Source organism: Stomoxys calcitrans, chromosome 2 (assembly GCF_963082655.1).
Source record: "Stomoxys calcitrans chromosome 2, idStoCalc2.1, whole genome shotgun sequence".
NCBI classification, from domain to species: domain Eukaryota; kingdom Metazoa; phylum Arthropoda; class Insecta; order Diptera; family Muscidae; genus Stomoxys; species Stomoxys calcitrans.
This window is the reverse complement of record NC_081553.1, coordinates 110,007,887-110,021,083: the sequence shown is the minus strand read 5'-3', so window position 1 is coordinate 110,021,083 and position 13,197 is coordinate 110,007,887. Positions and strand designations below refer to the sequence as shown.

The window sequence follows — 13,197 nt, the reverse complement described above, 5'->3', positions numbered from 1 at the left end:
TGAAAACGCCTACAGCGAACAGTCTGGTAGTAGTAGTTGAGATTTCACATAGGATTTGTGCTTATGATCTTAACTATAAGTACTACGAACAACAGGTTGTGAACTGTAGGCCGGTCAGACGGACGGATATAGTTCACTATGGTGCCGATGAGATAATGAAACCCAATTATCGAAACTCGTCCACCAGTGGGGTAACATGTGTCCTGCCTTGTCTGAGGAACTGGTAATTTCTTTTCTTCCAGACTCAATTATCAATCTCTCCTTTGGGTGTTGCATTCGCTTGGTCATTAAGCTCGACTTAAAAGACAATGAAACAAAAAATTGACTCGCATGACCGGCCATCAAAAGCCAAACAGATGACAAAGGTGATTTTTTTGTTTTGCAATTTTGATCGAGACCTGCTTCGTGTTTTGCAATTTACGAAGGCATTTGTGTTTCGATTTCCATTTTTGACTTTGAAAAAACATTTGATTATTCAGTTAAAGGTTATACAGTTTAGAGGACAAAAAATGTGAATTTTTGTTGTTGTGCTACTAAAGGGTGATTTTTTTGAGGTTAGGATTTTCATGCATTAGTATTTGACAGATCACGTGGGATTTCAGACATGGTGTCAAAGAGAAAGATGCTCAGTATGCTTTGACATTTCATCATGAATAGACTTACTAACGAGCAACGCTTGCAAATCATTGAATTTTATTACCAAAATCAGTGTTCGGTTCGAAATGTGTTCAAATTTTGACAAATTTTGTTCAGCGATGAGGCTCATTTCTGGTTGAATGGCTACGTAAATAAGCAAAATTGCCGCATTTGGAGTGAAGAGCAACCAGAAGCCGTTCAAGAACTGCCCATGCATCCCGAAAAATGCACTGTTTGGTGTGGTTTGTACGCTGGTGGAATCATTGGACCGTATTTTTTCAAAGATGCTGTTGGACGCAACGTTACGGTGAATGAACACATTTCGAACCGAACACTGATTTTGGTAATAAAATTCAATGATTTGCAAGCGTTGCTCGTTAGTAAGTCTATTCATGATGAAATGTCAAAGCATACTGAGCATCTTTCTCTTTGACACCATGTCTGAAATCCCACGTGATCTGTCAAATACTAATGCATGAAAATCCTAACCTTAAAAAAATCACCCTTTATTTGCGTATGTAGATCAGATATCATGTGCGACCTTACTCCGGTGCATATTTGCCTGTAGTATTCTGCTATGTGCCTGCTTTACTTCTCCCTGAGGCAAGAAAGTGATTTGTCGGGCCTTTTTTTTCGCTGTGAGAGCTTTTACAGCATTTCAGAGGGTTAGTGCACTTCTTCATATTGTGTCCACTCTTGCCGCATTTAACGCATAGTCCCATTCCTTTTCTATCGGGTGCCTTGCATTCCCACTGTAGATGTCCTGCTCCCAAGCACCTGAAGCAGCGTTTTCTCTCATTATGAAATTTCAGCCGACAGTCATTCTAATCAGGAGCCTGCTGGTAGGGAATCAAATGAAGTTAGACGCATCGTCATTTCTGCAGCTGTTGTTCCCGTTGCCTTCTTCACAGCATCAGTGATCTCTTCGGCGGTGGAGAGGGAATTCAGGTCGCGTATCTCTATGGCCTCCTTTGATTTTAGGTTATGCACGACTGCAGCCTCCTTAAGAGTGCCAGAGTGCCTCTAAAGGAACTTGTAGAAAACCTCCTTTATCCCATCTCTTATTTCCATCACGAGGAGAATAGCACCCTGGACGGAGCCGATGGCGGCTTCGGCTTTCTCCAGTTTTGGTTTTCGCCTATAGTCCCTAAGCGCGTCTGTGTATAGATGTGCCCTTCTTTCGGTTTTATTATCACGGCATCCTTTCGCTGCCTAGGTTTCCATGGTTTCCCAGATCGCAATTTTTACCGCGAAGTCCTCTTCTCTTATTTTACACCATCGGAGGCGTCGAAATGTCATTTTATGTCGTGGAAGTCTCAGCTGTTCTTGGCCGGCCTACATGCTTCAGCTTCTCCGCGATTTTCCAGTTTCTGCGGTAACTTTCTAAAATGTCTAACAATTTCTCTATCTCTGACACAATATTTTGGACATCCCTGTGCACGTCTGTGTAGCTGTGCCCTTCTTTCGGCTTTATTATCACGGCCTTTGGACGCTGCCTAGGTTTCCGTAGGAGTCCTCTTCCTTGCCTCTTTGTCGGGCTTCTTCCTTTCGCTGATGGTGTCATTTCTACAGCTTTGTCTTTTTTCTTCTTGATGGGCACTTTCACCGACTGGACTCAGTGCTCTCCTTTTATTTTGCACTATCGAATGCGTCGACATGTTATTCTGCTGTTCTTGGCCTGCTTCGATGCTTCAGCTTCTCCACGGTTCTCCAGTTTGTGCGGTAGTTTTCTAAAATGACCAACAGTTCCCCTATCTTTGATACACCGTTTTGGACATCCCTGTTGATATTTTTCTGCCAGTTGCATCTGGCGAAGGACTTTTTTGCACTTTCCAAGCACTTTATCTTCTGAGATTTGCATCGTCAAAATGATTTCTGGTCTAGGAGAACTGTTGACGTTCTCGCATGCCTCTGCCATATCATCTGTTGGGATACAGTATAACGGCATACTTCTTATTTCCTTTTCCTTCTCCACACAGGGCCCGGAGACTCGTGGAGAATTCACTGGTAATCGGTGTCCTTTCGATCTCTTTCCAAAGATCTATTCTATCTCCAGTTTGATTGGCACCCCAATTAAAGCCGTTATATTTGTCCGAAAATTTAGTCGCCCTTTATGTTGACCCCGAGAGTGTCGTTGCAAGCCGTGGGGTCCTCGCAAGGGTTGATGTAAAACCCTATGAGTACTTGCGTTCAGAGCCAGGTCGGGCATTAATCTGGATATCGTATCAATAGAACCTACATTACCAACGTAATGGCTACGAGACACATAACGTTCTCTAAGCCGTGACAGGGGTTTAGCGAGATGAAGGCAGCGGTGGCATTAGCCTGAAAGCCATTTCGTGATTAATGTTAATCCCTCCTACCCAGGTAACAACTGTCAGACCCTATGAACAATCCAAATCTGTTATCAAAATCATATTCCAGTGTACGCGCTGGGGTCAATGTCCCCTTTATTGGGGAATCCACGAGGAATTACTCCGGGGCATCGCAGACTGCATCTATCTGTAGGCAACTTGGCGGCATCCGTTTGCCATGTGGCGAAGACATCGTCAGATAAAAAACCCATTTTGTCGCATAGCCTCTGTCTTGGCCGCACGTGTTCGGGGGCTGATTATTTTTCAGAGCTGATCTATAGGTCGTTCAACCATCCGCCACCTACTGAACCTGGTTCATACGTCGCCTATATTCTCCATTAACGCTAACTGGTCCATATAGTTTACGAAGAATCATTCTCTCAAACACTACAAGCACTGCCTCGTGTACTTTCACAAGTACCCAAGGCTCAGAAACATATAAAAACACGCGTAGTATCAGTGTCTTGTATAGTGTAATCTTCGTATTTCGGGAGGCGGCCTTGTTTCTAAACTGCTTACTTAATCCAAAGTAGCAACTGTTTGCCTGTAATATTCGTCGCTTTATTTCAAAACGGGTGTCATTCATTTCTGTTACGGCGGTTCCGAGGTAGATAAAGTTAGACTTATTCCTCTGTAGTTGGCACATTCCGTCTTGTCTCCTTTCTCGTGTACAGGATATAGTATGCTGAGGTTCCAATAATCGGGTATGCGTTCTTCTAGCCAGATTCCGCAGATAAGCTGATGCATACGCCTTATCAGCGTGTAGCCTCCGATCTTAAATAGTTCTGCGGGTAACCTGTCGGCTCTTGCTGCCTTGTTGTTCTTCAGCCTGGTCACTGCTACTTGTCCCTCATTCTGACTAGGAGGTAAACATTCTATACCATCATCATTGGTTATTTCTGCGGTATCCTCTTCGTCGCCAATGTCGGACATAAGCAGTTGGGTAAAATGTTATTTCCATATCCTCAGCATGTTATCTGTGTCAGTTACCAGACCTCCTTGTTTGTCTCTGCAGGATGATGTGCCTGCACCAAAGCCATCGGTTTGATGTTTAATTCTTTGGTAGAATTTCCGGACTTCATTCTGACTCCTGTAGATTTCAATTCGCTCACAATCACGTCTTTCCATTTCCTTTTTCTTTCTGTGGAATAGACGTTTCTCCTCTCTCCTTTTCTCCTGATACATCTCCTTCATCTGGCGCGTTGCTACTGATTGCAGGGTTGCTCTATATGCCGCATTCTTGGCTTCAGTAGCATCTCGACACTCTTGGTCGTACCATGGGTTTCTTGGAGGAGGCTTTCGGTACCCAAGGAGAGATTTCGCGGCATTTTCCATGGAGTGGGCAATGGTTTGCCACTGCGCCATTATATCATCGGAGCAAGGAATGCTTTAATCAAGCAGTTGGGTGAAGTATGCCCCTGCCATCTGTTGTGTTTGCAGCTTTTCAATGTCTAGCTTCCGTGCAGTGTCAGATCGAATTTTCTTGCCATGCTTAAACGGGTGCGAACCTTTGCTGCAATCAGGTAATGATCTGAATCTATATTCGCTCCACGGAACGATCGTACATCTAACACGCTGGATAAAAGCCTTCCATCTATCACAATGTGTGGCGCTATCCATTTGCCTCAACCCATTATCGGATGTTATTTCGTGGAGGCTAAACTTACCGACTGTTGGACCAAAGATGTCTTCCTTCCCTATCTTCCCATTAAAATCTCCCAGAACGATTTTAATATCATGGGCGGGGGAGCGGTCATATTCTCTCTCTTTCTAGACCGTAGAAGAAAATATCCTTGGTCTGCTCGCCGTCGGGGCATGGGCACAAATAAGGCTGATGTTGAAGAATTCGGATTTTATGCTGATTGTGGCTGACCTCTCATCCACCGGAGTAAAGCTGGAGACAACCACAAATCCACAGCCAAATTCATGCCTAGTGTTATGGCAGCTATAGTATAGTTCGTCACCGTTTGGTGTTGTAGTGATGTCATTCCCAGTTTATCGCACTTCCTGTAAGGCGATAATATCTGCCTTCTACTTCTCCAATACATCCGCCAACACGTATGCGATTATATTGGCCATTGGTTATTTGAAGGCGCCAATAACTCGCCTTGTCATCTCGTGTATCATTGGCACTCAGTATTTAGTTAAGAGCCAGTGCCACCGGACTCCTCACTGAGACCCTCCTCTCTAAATCACTGACTGCCCGCGGCAGCATTTGTAGCTACTCGCCATAAAAACTAAGCTATCTGCAACCTGTGGACGTGCCCGGTAGCTTTCAGCTAAACTTCCCGTGATAACAAGTCGGAGCTCAAAGTTCCAGACTATGTGGATGTATCCCTCGATGTCGCGAGCCGCTTGCCCCTAACCTGGGAACAGACGCTTATATTGACCATTGGTTATTTAAAGGCGCCAATAACTCGCCTAATCTTCTCGAGTATCATTGGCAATCAGTATTTAGTTAAGAGCCAGTGCCACCTGACTCCTCACTAAGATTCTCCTCTCGAAAATCGCTGACTGCCCGCGGCTGCATTTGCAGCTACTCCGCGTAAAAATGGAGCTATCCATTATTCGCAACCTGTGGACGTGCACGATAGGTTTCAGCTAAGCTTTCCGTGATGGAAAGCACACAAGTCGGAGCTCAAAGTTCCAGCCTGTGTGGTGCTCATAGTTATCCCTTGTCGGGGATAATTTCACATCTGTAGCCATTTGATTGCCACTACGAGTGGATTTCATTGAATTAAAGCCTTCATTCGCCGAACCATTTGATGTATGGTGCGATACACAAACATTTCGTTTACTTTGAGTTGTTCGAGTTCGACAACAATGGCCGTTTGTGTGAACTTGGTAACAGTAAACTTCGTGTCAGCTACTCTGTATATGCCTCGCTAGTGCCTTTCAATTTTGTCCAGAAAATTCTATTCGTCTCCTTCGCTTCTAGCGAGTTTCTTTGTCATTCGTGAGTACCTTTAGTTCTAGTGCCCACCATGACTGGTTAGACTTACGCGGCGGTAACCGTTCTGTACACGATTTCCGAAAGGCTTTGTTTGGCATGTCTAGTCATATAAAATATTTGGTCTTTACACAGATTATTACGAGTCTCTTATCCACTGGAGCAATCCTGGAGACAGAGTGTACAAGCTTCTAGTAGACTTGGAGTCTATAGCCAAATTTTATAAATACCCAACAGATTCCCAGATATGTATTAAGTATATATTGGGTACCCAGCTGTCCAAACGTCTATCATGACATTGTCTTCAAAAGTTTTTTTAAGGCTTTCCTTTTCCATTTGCATCTCGGATCATCCAGCTCGTCTCGAAAGCGAAACAAACAAAAATTGCAAAATTTAATGATCTCTCGTCCTAAAAGGCAAAAAAAAAATGAAAAAAAAAAATTGACAATTAGAATTTTGTCACCGATATGGCATATCCGCTGTTATGTCTGTTATAAAATTTGATTGTTGATGAATTCACTTACCGTGTCCACGAACAAGTCAACACAATTTGTTTTTTTTGGGAAATTTAAAATTATTTTTTTCTTCGAAAAACGAACGCTCTCTAAAGGACATCGTAACAGATTTTTACTTACTTTAATTGGCTATGGCAGAACATTTGTTCCACTAGCCGAACGTAGAATATCTTTCCAAGCGCCTCGATCTTCTGCGCTCATTGTAAAATCTCTGACACCAAGTTTCAAGGTGTCTCCCACAACTTGATTTTTCCATCGGGCTCTTGGTCTTCACGGTTTCCGTGTACCACCGAGTTTGCCTTCAAAAGACTTCTTTGCTGGAGCTTCTTCATCCATTCTGACAACATGACTTAGACAACGCAGCCGTTGTATTTTGATACGCGTAACTATGCTATCTTCGTCATACAGCTCATACAGCTCGTGGTTCATACGACTATATTCTCCATTAACGCAAACTGGTCCATATATTTTACGAAGTATCTTTCTCTCAAATACTCCACGCACTGCCTCGTCTGCTTTCACAAGTACCCATGTCTCAGAACCATATAACAACACGGTTAGTATCAGTGTCTTGTAAAGTGTAATCTTAACAGACTTGTGACTTGAATTGTCATTAGACATGATGACATGTTCGTTCACAATGTCGCTTAAAATGTCATGCATAATTTGGCGACAACTGTATTAAAATTTCATGCATTCTTTCATATATTTTACGAAGAATCTTTCTCTCAAATACTTCAAGCACTGCCTCATCTGCTTTCACAAGTACCCATGCCTCAGAACCATATAACAACACGGGTAGTATCAGTGTCTTGTATAGTGTAATTTTAACAGACTTCTCACTTGAACTGTCATGAGACATGATGTTCGTTCACAATATCACTTGAAATGTAATGCATGATTTTGGCGACAATTGTATGAAAATTTCACGCATTCTTCCATATATTTTACGAAGAATCTTTCTCTTAAATACTCCAAGCACTTCGTCATCTAATTTTACAAGTACCCATGCCTCAGAACCATATAACAACACGGGTAGTATCGGTGTCTTGTATAGTGTAATCTTAACAGACTTGTCACTTGAATTGTCATGAGACATGATGACATGTTCGTTCACAATGTTGCTTAAAATGTCATGCATGATTTTCGCGACAACTGTATGAAAATTTCATGCATTCTTCCGTATATTTTACGAAGAATCTTTTTCTCAAATACTCCAAGCACTGCCTCATCTGCTTTCACAAGTACCCATGCCTCAGAACCATATAACAACACGGGTAGTATCAGTGTCTTGTATAGTGTAATTGAATAGACCTGTCACTTGAATTGTCATGAGACATGATGACATGTTCGTTCACAATGTCGCTTAAAATGTCATACATGATTTTCGCGACAACTGTATGAAAATTTCATGCATTCTTCCATATATTTTACGAAGAATCTCTCTCTCAAATACTCCAAGCACTGCCTCATCTGCTTTCACAAGTACCTATGCCTCAGAACCATATAACAACACGGGTAGTATCGGTGTCTTGTATAGTGTAATCTTAACAGACTTGTCACTTGAAATGTCTTGAGACATGATGACATATTCGTTCACAATGTCGCTTAAAATGTCATGCATGATTTTGGCGACAACTTTATGAAAACATTTCTTAAGGGAAGGGTGCATGAAATATTTTCATACACGGGTGTCGCGAAAATCATGCATGACATTTTAAGCGACATTGTGAACGAACATGTCATCATGTCTCATGACAATTCAAGTGACAAGTCTGTTAAGATTACACTATACAAGACACTGATACCACCCGTGTTGTTATATGGTTCTGAGGCATGAGTACTTGTGAAAGCAGATGAGGCAGTGTTTGGAGTATTTGAGAGAAAGATTCTTCGTAAAATATACGAAAGAATGCATGAAATTTTAATACAGTTGTCGCCAAAATCATGCATGACATTTCAAGTGACATTGTGAACGAACATGTCATCATGTCTCATGACAAGTCTGTTAAGATTACACTATACACGGCCTGCTGGGTATTCACCCACTTAATATCCGATAAATATTCTATCTGTGGGAATTTATTGACAATTTATTAGATAGACGCCCATTACTAGTCATGACTTATCTAAAACAGTAAATTGCCTTTCATTGATGTTGTGCAGACTTTGCAGAATCGACTTTGTAAGTCTTTAGTATATACACCGTCCTTAATTAGATTCTCTGATTCAGCTTCTTGAGGTTTTAGAAACCTCAAATTTTGGCTGAACTTGTAGAAATATTATCAAATAGTATTTTATTGAAATCTTTACTTTCGAGTTGGTAAAATACATGGCTTGTTGTTCTCTTGCCTACACAATCCAATGACCATAATACCAAAAAAACCATCAACAGCTTTTTGTTAAATGCTTGGCCATCACGAATTTCAACACACCAGGATTTAAAAAATAAATCTTTTCTTTATATGCTCTGCATATGATGGCTTTTCCATGGAAAACCCCCAAAAAGGAAAAACTCTTTACAGCAATTGCGTGAATTTATTAAACCCTTTTAAATCAAATAGAGGTCACGAACGACTTGGTATGCGAACAATTCAGACAAGTCTGACGACTCAAATACACAATCACGTTCACAAACATTCGCCCGCACACAGACACAGGGCCATTGGCAAGAAAAAAGAAAAATTGCAAGCAAGTTGTTGATGTCCTTTTTCAGTTTCAGTCTGCTGTTGCTTGAAGCTAAAAAAGGGGGGAAAAAATAACAACAAAAACAAAAAACAACAACGTTCGGATACAATTCAACAATTACAAAAACAATATTTGCTATGTGGCTAAGAGCAATTCATAGCTACTGATGGTCGTCCGATGGTCCACTGACATCATCAGCATCATCACGGCATGAGTTTCAATAGCAGCAGCATACCAAGCCAACATGCAACATCATCATGAATGTCAGCAACAGCAGCCGTAGCTGTAGCAATAGCAGATATAAAGACTCACTAGCAATCGCTTTTGGGTTGCATCAATAAAACAGCCAATTGCATTTTGGTGCAAGCAAAAAAAAAAACAGAAACAAAAAATTGGCTTTAAAACGTTACATGTAGAAGGAATGTAGAAAGTAGCATAGCCTTAAAAAAGGCACATAAATGACGGCTATACATACTCGTGTATGTTGTGTAAACATTGAAGGTATTATGGAAAATTAATATTTTTATCTTTGGTTGAAGTATCCAATAGCTTCAATTTGACTACGTTGACTGCCAAACGATTTTGGGCATTTCATTTTTAAGGTTTGGTTAAAGAATTTTGCTGCTACTACTTACAGTGTTGAACCTAATCACGTTGTAAGAGAGTTCTTATAATCTCTTCTAGGGGGACTTTCAACGCATCACAGAAATGACCGCTTCCTATATAGTTTCGTTTGACTTGGTATTGACTATTGATAGATTACGATCTGTATTGCTTAGAATTTTTCCGATTCACCAAATCCTAAAGCACACTACTAGAGCTCAATGATGGGTGGGGTGCTTATTCCTTAGTAGCTGGCTCCCTTTTGTCTGCTGGGGCCAGTGCGCTGAGATTCTAACCTACGAGAATAAGTACCAACAAGCAAATGCTTAACTTATCAGTATTTTACATTTGGCTTAAAATAACTCCCCTGGCAACTCATTGGCTCCTGCTGCCTTGTTATTTTTTTGATTATTGATATTCTTAGATCAATTTTGTAAGGAGGTATAAACTTAATACTCTCATTGGAATCATTTCAGAGGTATCGTGGTCACTTTGTTACCCAATACCATGTTCAAAGAGATTGGTTTGAACAGACGACTTTATGATACTTCATCGGGATGACAAATGACTGACCAGATAGATCTAGGAGTCACAACGTTAGCCAAGAAAAAAGGAAATATGATCACTAAGAAAATCAAGTAAAATCGCGTTTAATAACTTTTTATATCATTTGACACGTTCTTTGAATGACTTTTTCAAATAAATAGGAGATAAATCTACTGATACAGATGGATCGTACTTGTCATGACTATGAAAAGTCATAAAAAAATACCATGTCTTACATATCAGCCACATAAGCCTCTAGAGGGCGTTAGAGGCTCAAGCAGTCAAATTGGGCGATAGGTTTATATGGGAACTATACTAGGTTAGTGACATATTTGAACCATTCTTGGTACGGCTATTGGTAGTCATAGCAAAATTTCAGCCAATTAGGGTTGTAAATGTGTCTTCTAGATGCTCAAGAAGTCAAATCTGAAAATCGATTTATATGGCAGATATATCAGGTTATGAACCGATTTAATCCATAATTAGCACAGTCAAAACTAAACATTTCATGCAAACTTTCAGCCAATCGGATAATAATTACGCTCTCTACAGGCTCAAGAAGTCAAGGTCCGAGGTCAGTTTATGTGGCGGCAATATCAGGTTATGAACCAATTTAACCCATACTTGGAACAGTTATTGAAATGACATGTGCAAAATTTCAAACAAATTCGGATGTAAGAATTGCGCCCTCTGGAAGATGAAGAATTCAGGAGATCGGTTTATATGGCAGCTATAACAGGTTATGGCCTGATTTGGACCATACTTAGCACAGTTGTTGCAAGTCATACCAAAACGATATGTGCGAAATTTCAATTTAAAATCGGAAAGGAATTGCTTAAGAAGTTTAATGGGACGATTGGTTTAAATGGAAGCTATATCAGGCTATGTACCCATTTGAGCCCATACTGGGCACAATTGCTAGAAGTCATACTAAACGTGGAAATTTCAGCAAAATCGGGTAAGAATTATTCCCTCTAGAAGCTCAAAAAATCAAAATCCAAGATCGGTTTATATGGCAGCTTTATCAAAACTAGAACCAATTTGACCCATTTACAATCCCAACCGACCTAAACTAATAAGAAATATTTGTACCAAATTTCAAGTGCCTAGTTTTACTCCTTCGAAAGCTAGCATGCTTTCGTCAGACAGACGGAAAGACGGACGGAAATGGCTAGATCGACATAAAATTCCATGACTTTATGGGGTCTTAACGAATATTTCTATGTGTTACAAACGGAGTGATCCTCCCCATCGCATGGAGGAGAGTATACAAAATATCTCTGGCCAGTTTCAACCACCTAACAGCGAAACAGTCTGTGGGACGGCGAAAATCCTATGGGGTGATCCGGATCGTGAGAAGACTAGGCTATTACTGAAAGGAAGTAAGAAGGTGGACAGTATAGCTTTCAGTTTCATAACGGGGCACATAGGACTACGAGCTCAATTATGGAAAATCGGTGCGGTAAGTGATAGCATGTGTAAGCCATGCGGGGAAGATGGTGAGACGTTGGAGCATTTCCTTTGTCATTGCCAGGCTTTCGCGGCTAACAGACACCGGTACTTAGGTAGAGACACAATACCAGACATGAACCAACTAAGGGCTGTGGTATGGAAACAATTAAGGATTTTGTAAGTAGCACGGAATTCCTAACTTAAAATTTTCCTTTTTAGAGTTACTTTTATACCTTATGGTTGTATACTAATTTCGTCATTCTGTTTGTAACTCCTCGAAATATTCGTCTATGACCCTATAAAGTATATATATTCTTGATCGTCATGACATTGTAAGTCGATCTAGCCATGTCCGTCCGTCCGTCCGTCTGTCTGTCTGTCTGTCTGTCCGTCCGTCCGTCTGTTCGTCCGTCTGTCCGTCCGTTCGTCTGTCCGTCCGTCCGTCTGTCTGTCTGTCTGTCTGTCGAAAGCACGCTAACTTTCGAAGAAGTAAAGCTATCCGCTTGAAATTTTGTACAAATTCTTTTTTTTATTGTAGGTCGATTGGGATTGTTAATGGACCATATAGCTGTCATATAAATAGCTGCCATATGAACCGATCTCGGGTCTTGACTTCTTGAGCCTCTAGAGGGCGCAATTCCTATCCAATTTGGCATGACGTGTTTTGTTATGACTTCCAATAACGGTGACAAGTATGGTTTAAATCGGTCTATAACCTGAAATAGCTGTCATATAAACCGATCTTGAATCTGGACTTCTTAACCCACTAGAGGGCGCAATTTCTATTCGATTTGGCTAAAATTTTGCATGAGGTGTTTTGTTATGATTTCCAACAACTGTACCAAATATGGTTCAAATCGGTCTATAACCTGATATAAATGTCATATACAATAAACCTATCTTGAACCTGGACTTTTTTACTCACTAGAGGGCGCAATTCCTAACCGATATGGCTGAAATTTCCAACAACTGTGCCAAATATGGTTCAAATCGGTCTATAACCGGATATAGCTGCCATATAAACCGATCTGGGATCTTGACTTCCTGCGCTTCATCCATGACCTCCAACATATGTGTCCAATATGGTCTGATCTCCCAATTTTACTTCTTGAGCCCCTAAAAGGCCCATTTCTTTTTCAATTTGGCTGAAATTTTACACATATACTTCTACTGTGGCTTCTTACATTCAATTCAATAAGCAAAGCAAATATCTAAAAAGAGATACCGGTAAAAAACTCGAAAAATGCGATCAATGGTGTAGGGTATATTAAGATTGTTAGTTCTTTGAATCCTTATATCAACATAAGATTCTATGAAAATCGGTTCAACCGTTTTAAGGTTATACGAAACAGACAAACAAACAAGCAAACAAAAAAACAAACCTCAACAATTTTATTTTATATAATAGACTAGCCAAACCGGGCCCGCTACGCTGCGCCTTATTTAACTCCCT

General features: G+C 40.8%; 1 protein-coding gene across 2 annotated transcripts in view; it reads left to right on the top strand.

Annotated features, from left to right (window-relative positions):
* LOC106082806 (uncharacterized protein DDB_G0283357) overlaps positions 1-13,197 on the top strand; it is a 225,731-nt gene that overhangs the window by 83,021 nt on the left and 129,513 nt on the right. The window lies entirely within an intron of this gene.